The following is a 23,474-nucleotide window of genomic DNA, read 5'->3' on the forward strand; positions in this document are numbered from 1 at the left end:
AGTGGACAAACTAGAGAAAGGACATATTAAATGTGTCAAATTTAGCTATACTTTGAATCTTTGTAATATTAGTAAAGGACTACTAATTACTGTACATAGCATCTTATTTTTAGTTACCATACATTTTAAAAATCCCCAAAATAGTGTAAATGGATCCTTTCCTTTTCCCATAAATTCTTGATTTTCAGCTCTGCAGTATACATAATACAGAAAAGGTTGCACACTTTTAATATATGCATTTTGATAAGCTTGGCCATTGCATACATTCATAATGCCATCACCACCACCAAGGTAATAAAGATACTCATCAACTTCAAAATATTTTGTGTATGTGTGTGTGTGTTAAGAATTCTTGGCATGGGATCTATATTCTTATCATGATTTTAAGAGCACAATACCATATTAAGTTTAAACTTGATGTTATACAGATCTTCAGAATTCACTTATCCTTATAACCAGAAAAGGCTGTCCATAACCTCTCCCTTTATCCCTTAACAGTCATTTTATTCTGCTTTCTGTGAGTCTGACTATTTAGATAGTTCAAATAAATAGAATCATGCAGTATCTGTAGTTCTACGGCAGACATTTCACTTAGCATAATGTCTTCCATGTCTGACTATGATGTCCGAAATGGTAGGATCTCTTTCCTTTAAAAACTGCTTAATATTTCATTATACACATAGAGCACATTTTCTGTAGCCATTCATCTGTGGACGGACATATGGGTTGGTTTCTTATCTTGATCCCTGTGAACAATGCTGCAGTAAACAACAGAGTGCAGATCTCCCTTCAAAATTCTAATTTAAATTCTTCTGGTATATACTCAGCAGTGGGAATTCTGGATCATGTGGCAGTTGTACAGATTTTGAGGAAAACTGTTTATCATAAGAGGCTGTGCCATTTTACATTCCCTCCCACGACATATAAGGGAGCAAATTTCTTTACATTTTCATTATCACCTGTCATTTTTAATAGCCATCTGTTATGAGGCACTATCTCACAGTGATTTTTTTATTTGCGTTTATCTGATGATTAGTAGTGACAGACACCTTTTCATACATCTGTTGGCTATATACATATATTCTTCAGTTAAATGTCTACTCAAATACTTCACCTCTATTTGGGTTATTTGCTTTTGTTTTGGTGCTACTGAGTTGCAGAAGTTCTTTATATATTGAGTTATAGGTGTTTCTTATCCAATATAAGCTTTACAATGATTTTCTTCCATTCCTGCATTGTCTTTGCATTATATTGTTTCCTCTGTTGTAAAAATAAACTTACATTTCATTTTAAGTTTATCATTTTCCCTGATAAATGGCTCAGGGAAGAATTCAAAAGGGAAGTAAAAAATCAGGACAGATGAAACGAAAACATAGGATACTAAAATGTATGGGATACACCAAAAACGGCAAGAGGAACATTTACAGTGATAAATGCCTACACTAAGAAAGAATTAAAATCTGAGATAATCTAACTTATACCTCAAGGAACTAGAAAAAGAACAAACTGAGTTCAAAGTTAGCAGAAGGAATGAAATTATTAATAATAATAATGAAATTATTAACAGTAGAAATAAAGGAAATAGAGACTAGAAAAATAGAAAGATCAACAAGACTGAGTCGGTTCTTTAAAATGATAAAATTGTCAAGCCTTTAGCTACACTAACCAAGAGAAAAAGACTGAAATTACAAATGAAAGATAGGTTATTGCAGTTAATTCAGCTGATGAAAAAGAAATAAAAGCATCTTAGAGACTACCATGAATACTTATAACAAATTTGACAACCGAAAAGAATTAGATACATTTCTAGAAACCTAAAACCACTTACTATGACTGAATCATGAAGAAACAGAAAACACGAACATGACAGTAACAAATAAGGAAACTGAATCAGTAATCAAAATTATGCCAAAGAAAAGCTCAGGATGAATCTGGGTAAAGGGTTTTTCATTTACCCTTACTCTACTCTAAGGATGTTGATGGGTAAGTGATATATGGTGCTAACTCTGCTTTGTGAACAACATAGTACTATCTAACTGTGGAAGATCTTTTCACATATGGGTTTTTGGTATTTCCTGAATAATTATCAAATTTAATTTTTGAACAGAGACACAAACGTTTTGATATTGGGTTAAGAAAGAAGTGAGTGTCTATTGTAAAATCTTAATCATGAGTCTGATTTTTCAGCTTTATTTTGGCCACTCTATTCGCTGGTAGCTCGGAGGGTAAAGAGTCTGCCTGCAATGTGGGAGACCTGGGTTCAATCCCTGGATAGCGAAGATGCCCTGGAGAAGGAAATGGCAACCCACTCCAGTACTCTTGCCTGGAAAATCCCATGGATGGAGGAGCCTGGCAGGCTACAGTCCATGGGGTCACGAAGAGACACAACTGAGCGACTTCACTTTCACTTTCATTGCTATAATAGCTAAATAAGTAAAGTACATTAAAGAATAGATTTGCAAAGTCTGATATTATATCAACTATAAATAATAAACTAACAAAAAGTTTCTATGCTTCCAAAGGACTTCCAGCATCATTAGTTATTTCTAGAAAGTAAATTATGTGGGATTGATTTCCTTAAAGACAGAATGAAGAGTCAGAATGCAACATTCCACTATTGAAGAAGGATCAAGCTGAGAGGGAACAAAATCTTCCCTTTGAAAAGTCACTTATAAAACAGTAAAATGTAGACTAAAGCCTCTTTGACTTTAACAGAATAGGACATTAGAGATAAATTTTTAGGAAACAATACATCACAACAAATGCAAAGGGAAAAAAATCAAAATACAAAACATTCAATATGGCTAAAGAATGAAACACTTTAAAGAAACACCTTTAGCATGTTTTTCTTTCTTTATAAATGGAAATTTTTTTCAAAGTAAAATTTGAAATTTTACTTCAACAAAACAGCATACTGCTAACTTTAAAAATTCAAAGACTTTAGAGAAGTGTGAAAGTTTACCTTTTATTCTTTCAAATATTGTATAGGCAGGATAACAATAAACAAAGGGATTCAAATAAAAAATTTTAAAGAAAAATAAATTTTTTGTTATCTACCGCAACTAACAACATTCAGTATTATTCTCTACCCTATATATTCAAAGGTAGTATCAGTTAAGAGAAATCTTACTGTTTTTTGTTTTTTTTTCTTTTCTTGAGAATATAGTTCACAAAATGATCAGCCAACACTGAACCTAAAAATAATCAACTCGTTCAATCATTTTTCTGCCTATTAATGCTGTCATATCTGTACTTCATAGGTTATTTTGAATCTCGGAGGAGAATCAGATTTTATAACTATTTGTCATATTTTTTTCATGTTCAGATGTTATTCAAAATAGTTCCCTCACCCTACGCACAAACACACAGAATTCCTTCAAGGAATAAGCTCTTGGAAAGGCAATTGTAAAGATCTACCTGGTGAGTAGACAAACAAGGGACTTTAAAATTAAATACTTTCTGAATATCAGAAACTTACACTAGAAAAAGGTTAGTACCAAATTAAAATTTTGGATTATAAATGTATATTGAGATAATGTTTTATATAAATATTAGCATAGCTTCTAAGCAAGAATTAAGATCAGAGTACCAAAAGCAGTACCATTGCTAGTGTCCTTAAACTTCTTATGTTGCTGCTGCCACTGCTAAGTCGCTTCAGTCATGTCCAACTCTGTGCGATCCCATAGACGGCAGCCCACCAGGCTCCCCAGGATTCTCCAGGCAAGAACACTGGAGTGGGTTGCCATTTCCTTTTCCAATGCATGAAAGTGAAAAGTGAAACTGAAGATGCTCAGTTGTCTCTGACTCTTCGTGACCCCATGGACTGCAGCCTACCAGGTTCCTTCGTCCATGGGATTTTCCAGGCAAGAGTACTGAACTGGGTTGCCATTGCCTTCTCCAAACTCAATATGAGAACATGTCTTTGTAAAATTGAAACTTCTAAGGCCAGATTCAATGATTAGACATTTAAAATTTGGCAAAAAAAAAAAAAAAAGGAAATTCCTATAGTTAGTGTTTGGAGGAACTCAGCATGAGTTTCCCAGGATTATTTCCCTAAAATGAATTTAAAAATACTTGAAAAGAGTTGGTGTAGATTTTGAAAGTTATATTTTTAAATCGAGACAGTTGACATAAGTAACAGCAAAAGTTCCAAGGCATCAAAATGGATGACAATGGAATCTGGAAAAGGAGAGTGCAGAATAAGAAGGCAAAAATAAGATAATGAAGTGAAAACTCTACATATGATCTTGCTTTCCCATCTCACATGCAGACTGAATAAGAAAGGTACTTTACTACCAGAAAGTAAGGGGATCTTGCAATTTCATCCATGAAAAATGTGAAAGCCATGAAAATAAGTCATTGTCAAAGGCTGCTTTCATTTTCAGATCCACTTGCTTCATGAAATATGTGTAGAGAGTTGTGCCAAGGAAATATTAGTGTCACAAGAGTCTCCCCGTACAGATGAATCTGACACGCAGTGGATACAAACTAACTAAAGGGCCTTCCTCAAGTAACCTTCCCTAGAACCTTAGGTGCCAAAGAGCCCATTAAGAGTTGATAAATATTCTATACATATATATATCTGATTATAACAGGATGAATTATGAGAAGACATGCACAACAGACCCTGTTGTTATGTAACTTGTAACTGTCAATTCCCCTTCCAAATCCTAATCCATGTGATGTCAGAGACATGAGTGAAATTTAACAGGGAGTGCTCTCAGGGCCCATTACCTGGGGGATAGGAAGAAGAAAGTAGAACTGGGAGATGGCAATGGTGAGCTGAAGTTTAGTTACAAAGGTCTGAGCTAATTTGCTAATGATTCTGGATCTCGTATCTTCACACCTCGTCATTAACAAGTTTAAGCTGGGGGCTCTCCCAGGAAGAGGTGGGTGACTTCTGAGCCACGACTTTATATGAGAAAAGAGGGAGAGAGACTTAGTTGAGACTGCTGGTTGCTAATAACCCCATTAGCTGGTAAACTAAAGCCTGAGTTCTGCAGGACAAATCTGGACAACACATGACATACTCCACTACAACCCACCTTTATTTCAACAATTTTAGTAGTCTCAGTGAGATTAACTAAAATCTACTGTGACTGTACCAAAACCTCATTGTCCCTCATGTGAATTATATTTTTTCAAGTTTCCCATAGTCTGATGCCAAGAACACTTTCCAATAAAGCTCATGCAAGCAAATCTCAACAACTCTTGAGTCTGATTTTTGTGAAACTCAACTCATGATTTGCATTTGCAACAGCACTCAGTAATCGGCTTGGCAAATTTATACTTTAAAAACCTTCAATTCTGGGCTCAGAGATTCTAGATCCTAGAAGAGAAATTCTTCCACCAGATGCTATAGAAGGAGTTCCATTCATCCTCAAATGAAGACTGTTCCCTGTCCATATATTTCAATTTTCCTGTTCCAAGATAGCAGTTGTCAGGAAAGAAGCCATTCACCATTCAGGGAGAATTAATCCTGATCATTGGAATGAGGTGCACTTTCTGTGCCGTAATGGTTATCAGGGAATACGTATAGCACCCAAGAGATCACTTGACGAGTCTTTAACTCCCCATTCTAATTCTGATGGTAAATTAACAAGCACAGCATTGGGACTCAAGTGAGCCTGGTATATAGAGTTAAGATCACTCAGGAATGAGGATCTGGGTCACCCCACCAAGCAAGTCACCTCTTCATCAGAAGGGTCTAGAATGGGTGATAGAAAAAGAACTTCATGAGAATCTGTTGTGACTATGATAGCAGATGGAGGAGAGGGACTGTCATTTGTTTCTATCATCATTTATATAAATGTACCCTACAAAAGAGGATTAGAAGTTTTAAAGTTAATAGACTGAGATATGAGCCATAATACAGCCATTGTATAAGGGCAAGATTAATAAAAAGGATATAGATTTTTTAGGTAGGAAGTTAGAAATGAGTAAGGAGGGGTAACCTAGCCAGAAAGGATGCAAGCTGATCTCTAAACCCTATCCCAGACAGCCCAGGAGAGCTCAGAGATATGCTACAAAATAACCACAGATACTTTTTTAATTCCTACACGTGCACCCTAGGCACACAGTGGATACAAACTAACTAAAGGGCCTTCCTCAGTAACCTTCCCTAGAACCTTAGGTGGCAAAGAGCCCATGAAGAGTTGATAAATATTCTATACATATATATATATCTGATTATAACAGGCTGAATTATGAGAAGACATGCACAACAGAGCCTGTTGTTATGTAACTTGTAACTGTCAATTCCCCTTCCAAATCCTAATCCATGTGATGTCAGAAAACCAAGAAGTCAGTTAATACATCTAATTTGTAAATATAAACCCCAAAGAAAAGGCCTGGAGCAGAAGAAAACTGTTAGCTAGGAAACAGGAACTAGGCTGGAGGAGATACCTTTAGGTGTTCTCTTCTATTAGATAATGACCATCTAAGTTGTTACTGAGAAAAAGCAACAACAAAAAAAAATTGGTATCAAATTCAGGTGACTTACAGTCATCAAGACAGTATGGTATGGCATAAAGACAGAAATATGGATCAATGGAACAAAATAGAAAGCCCAGAGAGGAAAAATTTTCAATGGAGAAAAGACCATCTCTTTAATAGGTGGTGCTGGGAAAACTGGTCAACCACGTATGAAAGAATGAAACTAGAACACTTTCAAACACCATACACAAAAATAAACTCTAAATGGATTAAAGATCTAAACGTAAGACCAGAAACTATAAATCTCTTAGAGGAAAACATAAGCAGAACACTCTGCCATGAAGCATAGCAAGATCCTCTATGATCCACCTCCCAGAGTAACAGAAATAAAAACAAAAATAAACAAATGGGGCCTAATTAAACTTAAAAGCTTTTGCACAACAAAGGAAACTATAAGCAAGATGAAAAGGCAGCCTTCAGAATGGGATAAAATAATAGCAAAAGAGACAACTGACAGAGAATTAACCTCCAAAATACATAAGCAGCTCATGCAGCTCAATACTAGAAAAACCACCCAATCAAGAAATGGGCCAAATAACTAAACAGACATTTCTCCAAAGAAGACATACAGATGGCTAATAAACAAATGAAAAGATGCTCAACATCACTCATTATCAGAGAAATGCAAATTAAAACCACCATGAGGTACTATCTCACGCCAGTCAGAATGGCCACAAAAATTCTAGAAACAATAAATGCTGGAGAGGGTGTAGAGAAAAGGAACCCTCTTACACTGCTGGTGGGAATGCGAACTGGTACAGCCACTATGGAGAACAGTGTGGCAATTCCTTAAAAAACTAGAAATTGAACTGCCATATGACCAAGCGATCCCACTGCAGGGCAGACACATCAAGGAAACCAGAATTGAAAGAGACACGTGTACCCCAGTGTTCATTGCAGCACTGTTTATAACAGCCAGGACATGGAAGCAATCTAGATGTCCATCCATAGACAATGGATAAGGAAGTTGTGGTACATATACACAATGGAATATTACTCAGCTATAAAAAAGGACATATTTGAGTCAGTTCTAATGAGGTGGATGAAACTGGAACCTATTATACAGAGTGAAGTAAGTCAGAAAGAGAAACACCAATATAGTATATTAACACATATATGGAATTTGAAAAGATGGAAAAGACAATCCTATATCCAAGGCAGCAAAAGACACAGGTGTAAAGAACAGAATTTTGGACTATGTGGGAGAAGGTAAAAGTGGGATGATTTGAGAGAATAGCATTGAAACATGTATGTTACCATATATAAAATAGATGACCAGTGCAAGCTGGATGCATGAAACAGGGGCCTCAAAGCTGGTGCTCTAGCACAACCCAGATGGATAGGGTGGGGAGGGCGGTGGGAGGGGTTTCAGGATAGGAGACACATGTGTACCCATGGGTGATTCATGTCGATGTATGGCAAAAACCACCACAATATTGTAAAGAAACTATTCTCCAATTAAAATAAATTAATTAAAAAATCAGCTGAATTATATTAAGATATTGCTAGCATTTTGCAAAGAAGGGGACAAGATGACTAAGTAAGAGATAATGATTAGCCCATTCTTCTTTTCCCTATTCTCACTCTTTATCCAGAGAACTAGATTAGTAGAGTTGAAATTGTTGCTGTTCAGTCACTTAGTCACGTCCAACTCTTTGCAACCCCACGCGCTGTAATTGGCAGGCTCCTCTGAATTCCACTATCTCCCAGAGGACAGAGTTGCAACAGAGAGTTCTTAAACAGAATGTTCTGGATCAAATATTCCTCATCAATTCTAAGACTTTAATACCAAATTCTCTGTTCTCAGGAGGCTTTTCCATCACCATCTAAATATATTAGATGTCACGCATGGTGAAATCTGAGGCTTTACAAATGGCGCAGGTAGTAAAGAATCTGCCTGCCAATGCATGAGACACAAGAGAAATGGGTTCGATCCCTGGGTCGGGAAGATCCTCTGGAGGGGAATATAGCAACCTACACCAGTATACCATGGATTGAGGAACCTGGCAGGCTAAGTCCTTGGGGTTGCAAAGAGTTGGACATGACTGAGCAACTGAACACACACATGGTGGAATCTAAGTATCTCTACTAAATAGAATTCACCATCCAAGCTATTTAATAACTCCAGGAGAATATTGCAGCCATGAGGGACCACGAGACATGAGAAATTCAACCATAATTAAAAACAAAGCAGATTTTGGTTTCTGGTACAACATGTAAAGTGCTTGAAAGTTGTCATCCTCATTCTTGTAGTAAGAAGAAAGCTGAACAAACTGAAAATTGACAACTCTTTTTGTATCTATCAGAGGACTGAGGTCAGGAGCCAAACTATCAATATAATATCAAAAATAGAAAAAGTTAAACACAGAGAATCAAAGGTATTTGGGAACCAAAGCTGCTGCTCTTGGAGCCAGCAACTGACAGAAATCATTGAGTAATTAACTAACTAATGAGGGCTGAGACTGAGAGATTAAAAGCTCCTTGGGGCCCAGTCTTAAGGAGACCCCCCAAACCTCTGTTTACTTCCTGCAGTTCCACCAGGTTCTCAGAGTAGCTATTTGGAAAAAATGCCTCTTGCTTCTGGCACAGGAAGAAGAAATGTAATCATTTGAAAATAGCCCTAGCGCAGGCTAGTCTCCTTAACAAAGTCCTATTCCCCGGGGAAACTATTAATATTTTACTAATGTCTGACCAACTTGGATTTTATCAGAGCATGGCCCACCTGGGGGTAGGGAAATTTAACTCCTAACTCCATCCTTTACTAGCCTTCCTTTTTCACGTAGAAGTGATTGGCAGGGGCAAGCTGAGAAGTACTCATGGAGGTAGAGCTCAAGCAGATAGATCCCCTCAAATATGCAATGGCACCCCACTCCAGTACTCTTGCCTGGAAAATCCCGTGGACAGAGGAGCCTGGTAGGCTGCAGTCCATGGGGTTGCTGAGAGTTGGATACGACTCAGTGACTTCACATTCACTTTTCACTTTCATGCATTGGAGAAGGAAATGGCAACCCACTCCAGTGTTCTTGCCTGGAGAATCCCAGGGATGGGGACCTTGGTGGGCTGCAGTCTATGGGGTCACACAGAGTTGGACACGACTGAAGCGACTTAGCAGCAGTAGCAGCAGCAAGCATAGAATTATAGACACTTTCTCTCTTGCCCCACCTCGCTACTACATCAACTGTGGTTCTGCGTAATAACAGGAGTTGCAGGTGAAAGAACTGAAGGGCTCAGATATTATTTAAGAAATAGTCTCTGGAGAAACACAACAGGGGAGACAAAAATAAGAACTCTATAAAGATCTCAGCCTCTGATACTGCATCGAGAGAGAACAGTAAACATAGTCTGACTCCTAGTCTAATTTATTCCATTAGGTCAGTATTATGCTAATTCCAAAATAAGACATATATTACAAGAAAGGAAAATTACAGACCCATAGCTCTCATGAACATAGATGCAAAAATCCTCATCCAAATACAAACATAATTTGTCATGACCTTCTAGAATTTAATTTTAAATACACAAACTATTTTAACATCGTTACTGCATATTTTTATTTCTAGCATTTGCTTTTGATTCTTAGAATTTCCATTTCTCTGCTTACATTATCCATTTGTTCCTGCATCTTATACACTTTCTCCATGACAGCCCTTAACAAGTTGATTATAGTTCTTAACTACAGATTATAGATTCCTGGTCTGATAATTCTCAAATTTTTCAGTATCTGAGTCTAGTTCTGATGCACGCTTTATGTCTTCAAACAGTGCTTTTTTGTCTTGGTATGTCTTGCAATTTTTGCTGAATGCTAGAATATATTGGGTAAACAGAACAGAAATGGGTCTTTACTGTGGGTTTTTTTGTTTACCTGGCTAGGCGTTAGGCTGTATTTACTGTTTGCTATAATTGTAGATGTCAGAGACTAAACCATCCTCTGATGTACCTGTTTTGGCTGTTTTTTTTTGTTTTTGTTTTTGAGTTGCCCTGAAATTTCTCCTTAAGGTTTGAGACAAAAGTTAATTTTGTTGTATTTTCCTGCCATCATATAGGAACACTACTGACATGCTTTACAGTCCTTTAATTAGGTCTCAGTCTTTCTTAGTGATCCTAAGCCCTGGACTGTGACCTTCATAACTGTTTCCCAGTTTACCTGTTTTCTCCCTCCCTTAGGTGTTATAGGAAAGCAAGCAGGTGATGTGGGTGAGCATTTTCTTCTCCCACATGTGGAAAGCTAAAGGGGACTAGAGTTATTAATTTCCCTCCTCCCAGATCAGTTAGACAACAAGCCCCCATAAGAAAAGTTGAAAGTGAAAGTGAAGCTGCTCAGTCGTTTCCGACTCTTTGCCACTGCATGGACTGTAGCCTACCAGGCTCCTCCATCCATGGGATTTTCCAGACAAGAATACTTGAGTGGGGTGCCATTTCCCTATTAGGGTTTGTTAAAATAGTGCCCTTGAGGGTTGCCTTGTAGAAAAGAGAGAGTGCTCTGGATGCATTTTATTTATTGGCTATATTCCTTGTGTTGTACAATACATTCTTGTAATTTATTTCACTTATTTACTTGGCCTTGCTGCATGGCTTTTGGGATCTTATTTCCCTGAGCAGGGACCGAATCTGTGACTCCTGAAGTGGAAGTGTGGCGTCTTAACCACTGGAGTGCCAGGGAGGCCCCCTGAATGCAATTTAAATGGCTGCCTTTTCCCTCCCCTCTGGCAAAAGAATATGAACTTTCCCCAATCTTCATTCTTGTAACCTGGTAGTCCTCCCAGATGTAAACCTTATGAAAGTATAGGGGCCCCCCTGAGACTAGCCCCACCTATGGAATTTTAACTCTCCCACTTGTCTGCACTAAGTCACCAGCAGTATGACAATTATTATTATTTTTTCTACCCAGCTGTTGGTCTTTCCAATTTTTTAGGCAGCAATTTTTCCTGTCTCCTCAATTCTCTGAGGAATCTAAGAACAGTTGTTGATGTTCAGCTTGCTTTTTTCTGGCCATGTGGATAGGGTATAAGGACTTCCTTCTTAACATGCTGGACCCATCAGAAACTGGAAGTCATATCATTTTTATTTAGAGATTTATAGAAAGAAAAATGTAAATTAGAGTTATATTTGAATTAATGGTTGGTAATTTTTCCAACAGAAGATACTCTTTTAAAATGTTGAGTGACAGTCATAACTACACACAAACACAAAAATACACCATAGAAAAATCCCCTTTCCCAATTAAATGAGATTTAAGACAGATTTAAAAATATAAAAATCTTTCAAAAACTGAAAAACTACAAGCACTTGCAAAGAAATGAGAACTATGTAAATATCACATTTTTAGGAGCAAACCAAGATGTACAAAGATAATGAGTAATAGAGTAAAGGTGTTGCAGAAAAACAACTTCGAGCATATAATTTTAATGCCAGCTAAAATATCATCTAAATGCCAAGAAAATAAACATACTCTCAGGCAACCATAGGTAATATATCAGAGAACTTCTCAGGAAACACCTTCAGAGAAGTACTGCATCAATATGAGGAATGAACTCACAAAAACTAAGTATGGGTCACATTTAAGTAAATAACAGTAAATGTCATAGCTGACCAAACAAACCACTATTAAAAACAAAATGCAATATAAAACATATATACAAAGTCACACCAAAATGGCAAGAAATTATGAAAAATAGAGGCCGATGTGGTTAAGGAAATCCTGTTCAAGGAAAAGATAAAATATCTTTAAAAATACACACACACACACATAAAATATGCATAAATAAGGCTCTCTCTTGGTTATGTTTCATAGCAAGAGCCTGTAGCCAGAAGAGCTTCAGGAATATTTCAACTGATCACAAATTGAGGGACCCAGAGAAGCTTCTCTATGGGGTTATAGCAGATCCCCACATCTTATCCTCAAAGATTATCCAAAGCCAAGAAGAGATGAGCTGCCATTTGATACCTATTTGGGAACATTTTCCCTAACACCAACTCCATCTCTACATTAGTCAAGAGTGTTTACTATGGACAAATCTAAAACAATTACTGTCAAAGAGAATGGCATTACCATGACTTCTAATCAATATTCAATCAACATTCTGTTCTTAGACTTGGAATAGGATCCATGAAATCCAAATAACTGAACAAAATCAAATGTGCCTTACTGAGTGTGCTTATCTCAACAAATAGATTGGAACCATCTGGGTATGTGTGCCAAAACTAGAGAATCGGTATGATGTAGACCCCACATGCTATGTGGCAACACAACCAAATAAATAAATATTTTTCAAGAGGAAAATATCCACCAATAAGAGCTTTTTTTTTTTCCCTTAAACTATATGAGAAATTTTTCTAGGCAAAAAACAGTAAACATATACTGATGTTAATTTCTGTAACCAGCAACTCCAGGAATGAACATTCTTCCTTCATTACAGAATGGTTCGCTCACTGCCTATCCCCTGCTAATTCCCCACAAATACACAGAAGGCAGAGTGACAGGGAAGTGGAAAGACTCCCTCCCTCCAGCACTACCATGTGCCTGATTTAAGTGCGTGGCATTATGAGATGAGAGTGTGAAGAGCCCCTTGCCTCTAGGTTTCCCCAATAAACCATTCTCACACCGTACCAGGTGTCATTAGCAATGTCAGCCCTGTTCCCTGATCCAGCTCACAGATTATTTCATACCAACATGAGGATGACCAACATTAAAGGAAACAACAAGTCTTGTTTTGCATTATGACTTCAAACAGTAGGAACTGATAAAGACACAAAGTAAAATAATCAATGAAGATGAAAATTCAAGATGTTATTTATTTGTAATTTAAATGCTAGAAAATAGTCTATTAAACCTTAATTCATCCTTTAGTCATAGGAGCAGAATATTTAATCAAAAGAAGACTATGTAGTATATTCTAAATACTTTGATGTGACTATTTCCTTGCAAAATGTAAATGTCTAAATATACCACTGTAAATCATTTCCTACAAGATGATTAATTTAGGACTTTAATGGACAGGATAAGGGCTAAGTAAATACTATTTTCACATGTTTTTTCCAGGTGGCAGCAATAAAGGGAAATGCCAGTCAACATTTTATTTTCATTTTCTAAAATGTTAATGTAATTCTTAAGACTCTCTCATAAATTTTATGGCAAAATAATATGACAAAATACCAACTGAAAAATATATTTTACTGAAAATAGAAAAAAAAAATCGTTTGATAATTGTGTTCCCAAGCCTTCACACTAGTAGGAAGACAGTAAAGCAGTAAGATTAAAATTATGCATTCTGAGTAAACACTTATATTTCAGTTGAACTTATACTGCTGTACTGACTGTGCAGCTTTGGACAAGTTATTTAAAATCTGAGTCTCTAAGAATCACATAATAAAGGTAATAAAAATATCTAATCATTGAGCATATACCCCATCCCAAGAAAGATCTTTCAAGTACATTATGATTATCATCATTCCCATTTTATATATAAGGAAGCCAAAACACCAAAGAATTTAAAAATTTGTCTAAGATTACACAAGTTTTAAATAGCAAAGCTGCAACTCAACCTCAACCAGTTTGACTTCAAAGTCTAGGCTCTAATCCAGAGCTATACTGTCTTTTCATAAGATGCAGTAAGATTATTGGGAAAATTAAATAAGATAATGCATCTAAACTGAATGCAGTAATTGCTCAGTGAACTTTAGCTTGCACATTTTTTTTTAACAATTAGAATGATAAATTACTAATATATCACTTTTGCTTTAATGGTGTGCTCACTGAAATAGATTCCAGACTCATAATATTTCTAAGATAAATAATTAACATTATAAACATCCCTAACAAAATTGAACCTATTGCTGTGAATTTTGTGTTACTGTGGATTCTCCTAGAGCAAGGTGTCAAATATGCTTTTCTCAAGGTTGAACTCATTATGAGCAGGAAATAGGGATGGGAGAGAAAGGTAAATGTGTGAGCTATGCAGGTGGCAAACAGACCAGGCCACTGATGGATTGAATATGAAATTAAGGAAGACTGAGGAGTTTAGGAGGTACAGGATACCCAGAATGAGCATCAGGCTTCTGAGCTGGGCAACTGGATTGTTGGTACAATTAGATTATAATGATGAGTTCAGTTTCAGCTATCTTGAATATTTTTGTTGCCATTGAGTAGATAAAGGGAAATAGTGTGGCACTTGCAAGACTGAATTGTTTGAAGCTCTGGAAGAAAAATGTAATCTTAGAACCAACATATAAGTTACAGGATACTTTAACTAGACCAGAAACTGATATCACTCTGAGTTTCCAAACCAGACAAAGGCTCTTTATCACAGAATATTTAAGAACAAACAATTACCCCAATGTACGTGCTCAGAAGCTAGAAAAGGGATGTGGGTTCAATTTTAACTGTCTCCAAACTGTGAAGTACAGACATATTTACACAGTGGGATTCTGGCAGAGTGACACAGTTCAGGTGATAAAGAGAAAAACAAACAAACACACAAAAATCTGCATAATATAAAAAGAATGATAAATTTCACAGACTTAGGTTTAGACCCAGGAGGTAAGCAAACTAAGACACTAATCTCTAAGAGTACACTATAATCTCTAATAGAGTAAACTATGGATCAGTGACAGGGATGTGTAAGGCATTTTTAAGATTCTGGAAATTTTATTACTTTTTCATATGTAATTTTTTTTAATGGGTTGTCAATTTTCTTTCATAAGTAGCAGTAAAACTCTGAAATAATTGCATGCCAACTTACTGCTTTGTTAGAAATATCAGCGAAGTATATTTAAGAAGTTTTCCTTCTCCAAAGACAATTTTTGAGGTGATGAAAGTCTTACAGGATAAAATAAACATTGTAAAGATGATATTTTAAAAGATAGTTTCTTTGTTTTTGTTCCTTTAGACTCTAGGATGAAATAGGATCACAAAGTATAAAATGAATATATGTTTTTCTTTCCACAATCGGCTTTCACACCCTTTTTCTTTGGTGTGAGATTTTTATTCTTCTAATATAGAACTGATTAGGTGTCAATTTCAGCCTGATAGTTGTGTATTCACCTTTCATAAGAGTTTCTATGTGGCAACAGAAAGTATTTGTTTTGGCCTAAGGGCTTTCTAAGTGTTATGAAGGCTCAGAAAAACAGGTTTTCCTGCAAATCTGACTTTTCTTTTTATTGGTTCCCTCAGACAAAGTATCCTAAAAAACTTTAAAATACCACCAGAGCCATTTTGTAAGCTTTCCCTGCTTCCATGGTGACTAAAGGGGAGGAAGGGAAGAAGCGAGAGAGAACAAAAAGACTACAGACCACATCAACATTTTTTCTCCTATTTCCAAATACATACCTATAGATTGTACTTAAAAATATATGCTTAACGCTTATATGCAGGAAGGGGCTCATGTATTACTTTCATACTGACACATAATGAACTATCCTGTAAGTACAGCTCAAAGTATTATCTCACATTGTCTATGGGCCTGGGCTGGACACAGCCTACCTGGGTCCTCAGCTGATGGCAGCTGGCCTGCATTCTCATCCAGAGACTAGAAGAAGACTCGCTCAAGATTGTTTAGGTGATTGGCAGACTTCTTTCTTGATTGAGGGATTTGGATATTTGCTAGATGTTGGTTAAAAGTGAAGTCGCTCAGTTGTGTCTGACTCTTTGCGACCAGTGGACTATAGCCCACCAAGCTCCTCCATCCATGGGATTCTCCAGGCAAGAATACTGGAGTGGGTTGTCATTTCCTTATATCCTGGAAGCCAGTCTCAATTTCTAGAGCCAACCCAGGGTTCCAAACCCAGTGGGCCTTTCTAACACGGTGGCTTCAATAAATGAGTCAGCAAGCAGGGCCTCTGTGGTCTGTGGTTGGCTGGAGCCCAGACCTCTCTATAAGTTTCACCTTATTAAGCCAGGTTTATGCAGAGTCATCTTTTCCTGATTAACTCAAATCATTTGAGTTGGAACATTAATTATATCTAAAATATCCTTTCAGTTTTGCTTTCATTCTTTACCTGACTGGCTCCAGATGAATATATGAAGCGCCTTACCTCTCTAAAGTTTGAATCATGTATCCATGTTTAAGCTGAACTGTATTTTGTTAAACTAGTCATTAACTGACCCAGGTCCATCCTGCCCGATGCGTAGCAAGTCAAAATGAGGCTATGTCCAGGTTTGCGGCCAAGGCGTGGTTTATTTGCAAGGAGAATAAATCTTAAATATTCCTCGCTGCAGAAGGTAAGGCATTCAGGGTATCGCAGAGAAAGAATAAAGAAGCAGGGCTCTGCGAGGAGGCGTGGGGAGCATGGAGAAAAGTGGAAACACGTGGGTAATCACCGTTCTGCGCAGGCGCAGGCCCAGTAACTGAGCTACAGGCCTCTGCTGGTTCAAAAGGTCAAACCGCACAGATGTCAGCATGTGCGCTGTTGAAGGGTCAGTGGTCTCATTCTAGCTACCCACTTAGCTGCACCCAGGCACAGCCTGAGTCCAAGTCCTGGGGAAACAGCTCGTTATTGAGGACAGGTACTGCTTGGTAGAATGAGTCTTCAGTGGCAATAATTAAAACAATCTTGACAGGTAAAAGCAGTTATAGGTGAAACGGATTTAGCTAATGATTACCCATGTTTTCATAGCCATGTTTTAAAATCATGTATTGTCATATATATTTATGTATGTAATATATATGAAAAGTGATGTTAGAAATAAATCAATCAAACTGATTTCAGCTCCATCTGGGATTCCCATAGGAAACTTGAAATTAGTATGAGCCAAATTTTCTTGCTCTGAAAACTGATTCCCTTTTTGCAGTTTTCTTTTCTCTCTCTCTCTCATGTTTTTGGGCAGAGAAAGCAATGGCAAGCCACTCCAGTACTCTTGCCTGGAAAATCCCATGGACAGAGGAGCCTGGTAGGCTGCAGTCCATGGGGTCGCTAAGAGTCGGAAACGACTGAGCAACTTTACTTTCACTTTTCACTTTCATGCATTGGAGAAGGAAATGGCAACCCACTCCAGTGTTCTTGCTTGGAGAATCCCATGGACGGGGGAGCCTGGTGGGCTGCCATCTATGGGGTCGCACAGAGCTGGACACGACTGAAGTAACTTAGCAGCAGCAGCAGCATGTTTTTGGGAGGGAATCTTCACTTGTAGCATATGGGATCTTAGTTCCCCAGACAGGGATTGAACTCATACCCTTTGCATTGGAATTGCCAGGTCTTAACCACTGGACGGCCAGGGAGGACCCCATTTGCCATTTTCATGTTAGTTCAGTTCAGTTCAGTCGCTCAGTCGTGTCCGACTCTTTGCAACCCCATGAATCTCAGCACGCCAGGCCTCCCTGTCCATCACCATCTCCCGGAGTTCACTCAGACTCACTTCCATCGAGTCAATGATGACATCCAGCCATCTCATCCTCAGTCGTCCCCTTCTCCTTCTGCCCCCAATCCCTCCCAGCATCAGAGTCTTTTCCAATGAGTCGACTCTTTGCATGAGGTGGCCAAAGTACTGGAGTTTCAGCTTTAGCATCATTCCTTCCAAAGAAATCCCAGGGCTGATCTCCTTCAGGATGGACAGGTTGGATCTCCTTGCAGTCCAAGGGACTCTCAAGAGTCTTCTCCAACACCACAGTTCAAAAGCATCAATTCTTTGGTGCTCAGCCTTCTTCATAGTCCAATTCTCACATCCACACATGATTACTGGAAAAACCATAGCCTTGACTAGACAGACCTTAGTTGGCAAAGTAATGTCTCTGATTTTGAATATACTGTCCAGGTTGGTCATAACTTTTCTTCCAAGGAGTAAGCATCTTGTAATTTCATGGCTGCAGTCACCATCTGCAGTGATTTTGGAGCCCCAAAAAATAAAGTCTGACACTGTTTCCACTGTTTCTCCATCTATTTCCCATGGAGTGATGGGACCAGATGCCATGATCTTCGTTTTCTGAATGTTGAGCTTTAAGCCAACTTTTTCGCTCTCCTCTTTCAATTTCATCAAGAGGCTTTTTAGTTCCTCTTCGCTTTCTGCCATAAGGGTGGTGTCATCTGCATATCTGAGGTTATTGATATTTCTCCCATAAATCTTGATTCCAGCTTGTGTTTCTTCCAGTCCAGGGTTTCTCGTGATGTACTCTGCATATAAGTTAAATAAGCAGGGTGACAATATACAGCCTTGACGTACTCCTTTTCCTATTTGGAACCAGCCTGTTATTCCATGTTCAGTTCTAACGGTTGCTTCCTGACCTGCATACAGATTTCTCAAGAGGCAGGTGAGGTGGTCTGGTATTCCATCTCTTTCAGAATTTTCCACAGTTTATTGTGATCCACACAGTTAAAGGCTTTGGCATAGTAAATAAAGCAGAAATAGATGTTTTTCTGGAACTCTCTTGCTTTTTCCATGAACCAGCAGACGTTGGCAATTTGATCTCTGGTTCCTCTGCCTTTTCTAAAACCAGCTTGAACATGAGGAAGTTCACGGTTCATGTATGGTACTAATATCCTTCAGAAACTCATAGTTACTCTATATTGAATGGATCACTGTGCAGTTATAACCTTAATCTGCTTCAAAGTAAATTGTTCTGAAATATTAGCTTGTATGGGCTTGTTGGACAGAGGTTGGTGAACTGTGCTCTCAGTTCCTGACTGAGTAGGTTTGGAGGGGGCTTAAGCATTTCCATTTGTCAAATGTCCAAGTGATGCCAGTGATGCTGGCACTGCAGCCAGTACCACAGATGCCTCTGTCTTGCCCTGGTCCAAGAGAGTCCTTCTGCCCGAATTGCTTCACTAATTGTCACAGTCACATGAATTCTTGGATTAATTTCTATTCATTGTAACCTAAAGCGTCTCTCTCAGCGTTACTCGCCTGGCCCAAACCACATAGCAAGTCTTTCTCTGGACCCACTCAGGCACACACACCTTCTGTAGCATCCTGCACAGCACATGCACGCTTGAAAATAAGCAGGAGGAGTTAAGCAATACAGCCAGGGCTGGTAGCATGCAAGCTTATCCAGTTCCCAATTCTAAAATGCTCTCTTAGTCATTAAAAAAATGATAGGGCCAGAAATTAAAATAACACCAAGTGGTGAAATACCATAACAAAGGCTAAAGTCATGCCAGGACTAAATAGGGATTTTTCAGGGATAGGGAACAGCTCAGGGAAATGCCTAAAACAGGCATATGTCAGAGGTTAGTGTAACTAGAACCATAGAAGAGATGATGAGTAGTAAGCAAGGGCCAGGGAGGAAATGTAGAATGGAAAAGAGATGGTGGAGGAACTTGTGGTCTGTTAAAAGAACTTTGGTTTTTAACTCTGAATGCTACAGGGAATGATGATGGTGTTTTCTGCAGAAGAGCTATACAACCTGCCTTCTTTTCAAAATCTTCAGAACATGAAGATGACGGGGGATGCTTATTAAGGGATGAACACATTTGCTTCTTTTATGAGTAAAGGGAATGCTTAATAAGATAGTGGTTAGTAAGCATGCACTCCAGCCAGGAGAACTTATTATGATAATTTCTTTAGCCAATATCGTTAGCTAATTACAACTGAATATTTCCTTTTCTGTTACTGGGATTTAAACTTCCAGATAGATTAGAGTTGAGTTTACGAGTCAGAACAACCTCAGTGCTGAAGGAATTGCAGCGCTCTGCAAAAATTACAGACTGTTGAAATGGGGATTTTCTCTCTTGGGTTATTCTCTTCTTAGCGCAATACTATATATTGTGCACATGTTCAAGACCCCTTTAGTCCCTTTCTTATTCCTCAGGTTCTCCCAGTTATGTTGCAGGAAGGGGGACCCCTTCCAGGACCCCAAACCAGGCTCTTGTCTAACACTTAGAAATAAATTGTCTGAGGAGACACATGTGCTGACAAAGCAAGAGATTTATTAGGAAAAGGGCACCCGGGTGGAGAGCAGCAGGGTAAGGGAACCCAGGAGAACTGCTCTGCCACCTGACTCGCAGTCTCGGGTTTTATGGTGATGGGATTAGTTTCTGGGTTATCTTTAGCCAATCATTCTGACTCAGAGTCCTTCCTGGCGGTGCATGCCTTGTTCAGCCAAGAAGGATGCCAGCGAGGATTCTGGGAGGTGGTCAGACTTGTGGCGTCTCCTTTTGACCTTTCCCGAACTCTTCCAGTTGGTGGTGCCTTATTAGTTCCGCGTTCCTTAGCAGGACCTCCTGTGGTAAAACAACTCATGCAAATGGTTACTATGGTGCCTGGCCAGGGTGGGCGGTTTCAGTCAGCGTTCTTTCCCTAAGAGTTAGAAGCTTGCGTTTTTGTGCCTCTGTTGCTTCTTCTTCAGTTTATTACCATGTAAACTTCTACTCAAACTGCATACACAGATTAAAATATTCCTTTCCGAAGTTTTATGGAAACTACCCCAAAAGGTTCCAAAACTCCTTCCTTTGCTCATGTTGAGTATTTTACATTCCACTGGTATAACCTTTATTACACTTAATCTTATGTCTTTGACAGAACAATGAGTTCCTTGAGGGTAGTGATAATGTCTTATTCAAATTTTGTAAAACTCCCAGGGCTACAAGGCATGGAAAATCATACTATGGTATCTGCATAATATTGGAAGTAAACAAATATGTGGAGCAGCTGAGGAATGAATAGTTATTTGTTCTTTCCTGCTGATATGTTCGATGACTCGTTATTTAGCTCCTCATACTTGTCCAGTCTCACACCATGTAGAAATCTCTCTTGTAGAAATCTTATGTGTCATTGTGAATTACTAAGTGCAGAGGTATTTCTTATGAGTTTTCAGTGGTCTCTCCTCAATATTTGCTCTCGTCAATATTTGCTCTCTGTAAATGTATCTTGAGTTACTTATACCAAAGAGACTAAAGATTTTAATAGAACTCCTATGTTTCTTTGAAAATATTTAGTGTTCCATAAAATATTTTGTAAGATGTGAAGTATTATATAAATGCATTATTTTTTATTTTATTATTTGAAAATGATCATCACTGATTTAAAATGGTGAGGTAAATGAACACATTAAACTCTGAAGGTTGACCTAAAAAATGAGATAATTATAGATGATTCATCAGTTCTGACAGTTGCAGTATCTGGAGACTCAATAGAGTGTAGTGCTCATGTAACTTCTCTGGATGATCATGACTTCTCAACAAAATGTTTAAGTATCAGAAGACTCTGATTAGCAAAGGAGAGACTGGTGATAAGTTAGAAAGATTGCCAGCAAGATAAACTTCATTATTTCTGCCAGAGAAGTGACATTCCCAAGAAACAGCCTGTGTACTTGTTTCATTAATGTTGTGTATTCTGGCTTTGATACGGTGTCCTAAAGAATGCAAACAAATTTGTTACAAGCATTGACTACTTTGTCATATTATAATCAAATAAGTCATAATAATAATAACAAGAAATTGTCCAAACATTAATCATCAATTACCATAAATAAAAAACTCAGAAAATCTCTCCTTCAGGGAAAATAAATATATAATATCTTTTGCTGATATGGCTTGTTTTTGTAGATGTTTATGCCTTTGGCATGAAGCATATGCAACGTTTAAAGAACAGGTATTCTTTGAAAGTGTGGAAATGCATTTATTTCTTTTTTAAATCTTTCTTTACCCCACAAGTGACATTGGCTGTTTTTTTTTTTTTTTTTTCCTACAGGGGGAAATGTGCCTGTCATTCTAAATAAGGAAAAAGAAAACTTTTCCCTGTTTTGGGGAGCTCAGAAAAATGAAAATTTAGTGAAGTAGCCAAGTCTTAAGGAGCATTTATAAATATGACTATTTTCAAAGTAAATGAAGAGGTGGATTAGGGATATTAAGCTGGTTTTGCTCTACTGCAATTGAGACAGAAACATATTTTACCTAAATATAAGAGCTAAAATCTGTAATTTTACAAAACCACTTCATAAAACTACATATTTTATATTTTGATTAAAGTATTTTTGCCTTTGGCATGTTTTTCTTTGTTATTTTATTTTTCTTCTTTATAGAATTGTTTGTGCATCTGCTCCATTTTTCAAATGCTAGCTATTGGAAGCATTTTTCCCCCTTTGTCTGATAACTAGTTTTATGCAACAGTTTCAGCCTAGTAGTCATGCTACCATTTCCTACTTACATCTTTATATCCTAACTATATTCACTTGACAATATTTAAATTCAGTTTTAATATAAAATACTGAAAACTGGGAGGAAGAATAGGTCTTATGATTAAACTGTTTGAAAAGAGATTCGATTAATTGATCTTTTAGAGTAAAAAATTATATAATACACTCCTATGTATTATAAAATGCTATCATTCTAACTTGTTTTATCAATACAATGGCTATAAATAGATAAATCATATCCTAAAGATACCTGAAGTCTTAAAATTTATTGAAAAATATATTTTAATACTAACAACAATGTTGAGAAAGATACATTTTTCTCACAGAACTGCCTTAAAGAGAGAAATTCCACACTAAGGAAAAGTTAAATGAGTAAAAATATGCAACAACTACAATATATATTGATGTAATTTTATGTAAAACACACTGATTCTCATTTCCTTTATCTGTTCCTCCATGTTGGATTACTCCGAAATGCAGTCACTTAAAACAACAGTCATTTTATTGACTTCACAGATTCATGGGTCAGGAAATTGGTCAGGGTTTGACTGGGCAGTTCTGCTCCATTTAGCATTAGAAAGAGGAATATCTTGGTTGTATTCACTTGTAACAAAACTAGTGTGAAGTGTGCAAGAAGGTTCCTCCTGTATACTCGCTTTACTGGATGGGCAGTCTGCAAGGCTGTGCTCAGCCAGTCTCTCTTCCTCTCCAAGGCACCCCAAGGCTTCTCCAATTGCTATCTTCAAGAAGATAGTCAACTTCCAAACATAAAGACACAGAAGATGGCAATTTTCATAAAGGCTAAGCCAGTAATTGACATTGTGTCATTTTCATGGTATTTATATAATGAAAGTAAAAGAACAGTGGACTTTGAAGGGAAAGGACATAGATTTCAGTTTTCAATGGGAAGAAAAATAA

Source organism: Ovis canadensis, chromosome 10 (genome assembly GCF_042477335.2).
Source record: "Ovis canadensis isolate MfBH-ARS-UI-01 breed Bighorn chromosome 10, ARS-UI_OviCan_v2, whole genome shotgun sequence".
Taxonomy (NCBI): domain Eukaryota; kingdom Metazoa; phylum Chordata; class Mammalia; order Artiodactyla; family Bovidae; genus Ovis; species Ovis canadensis.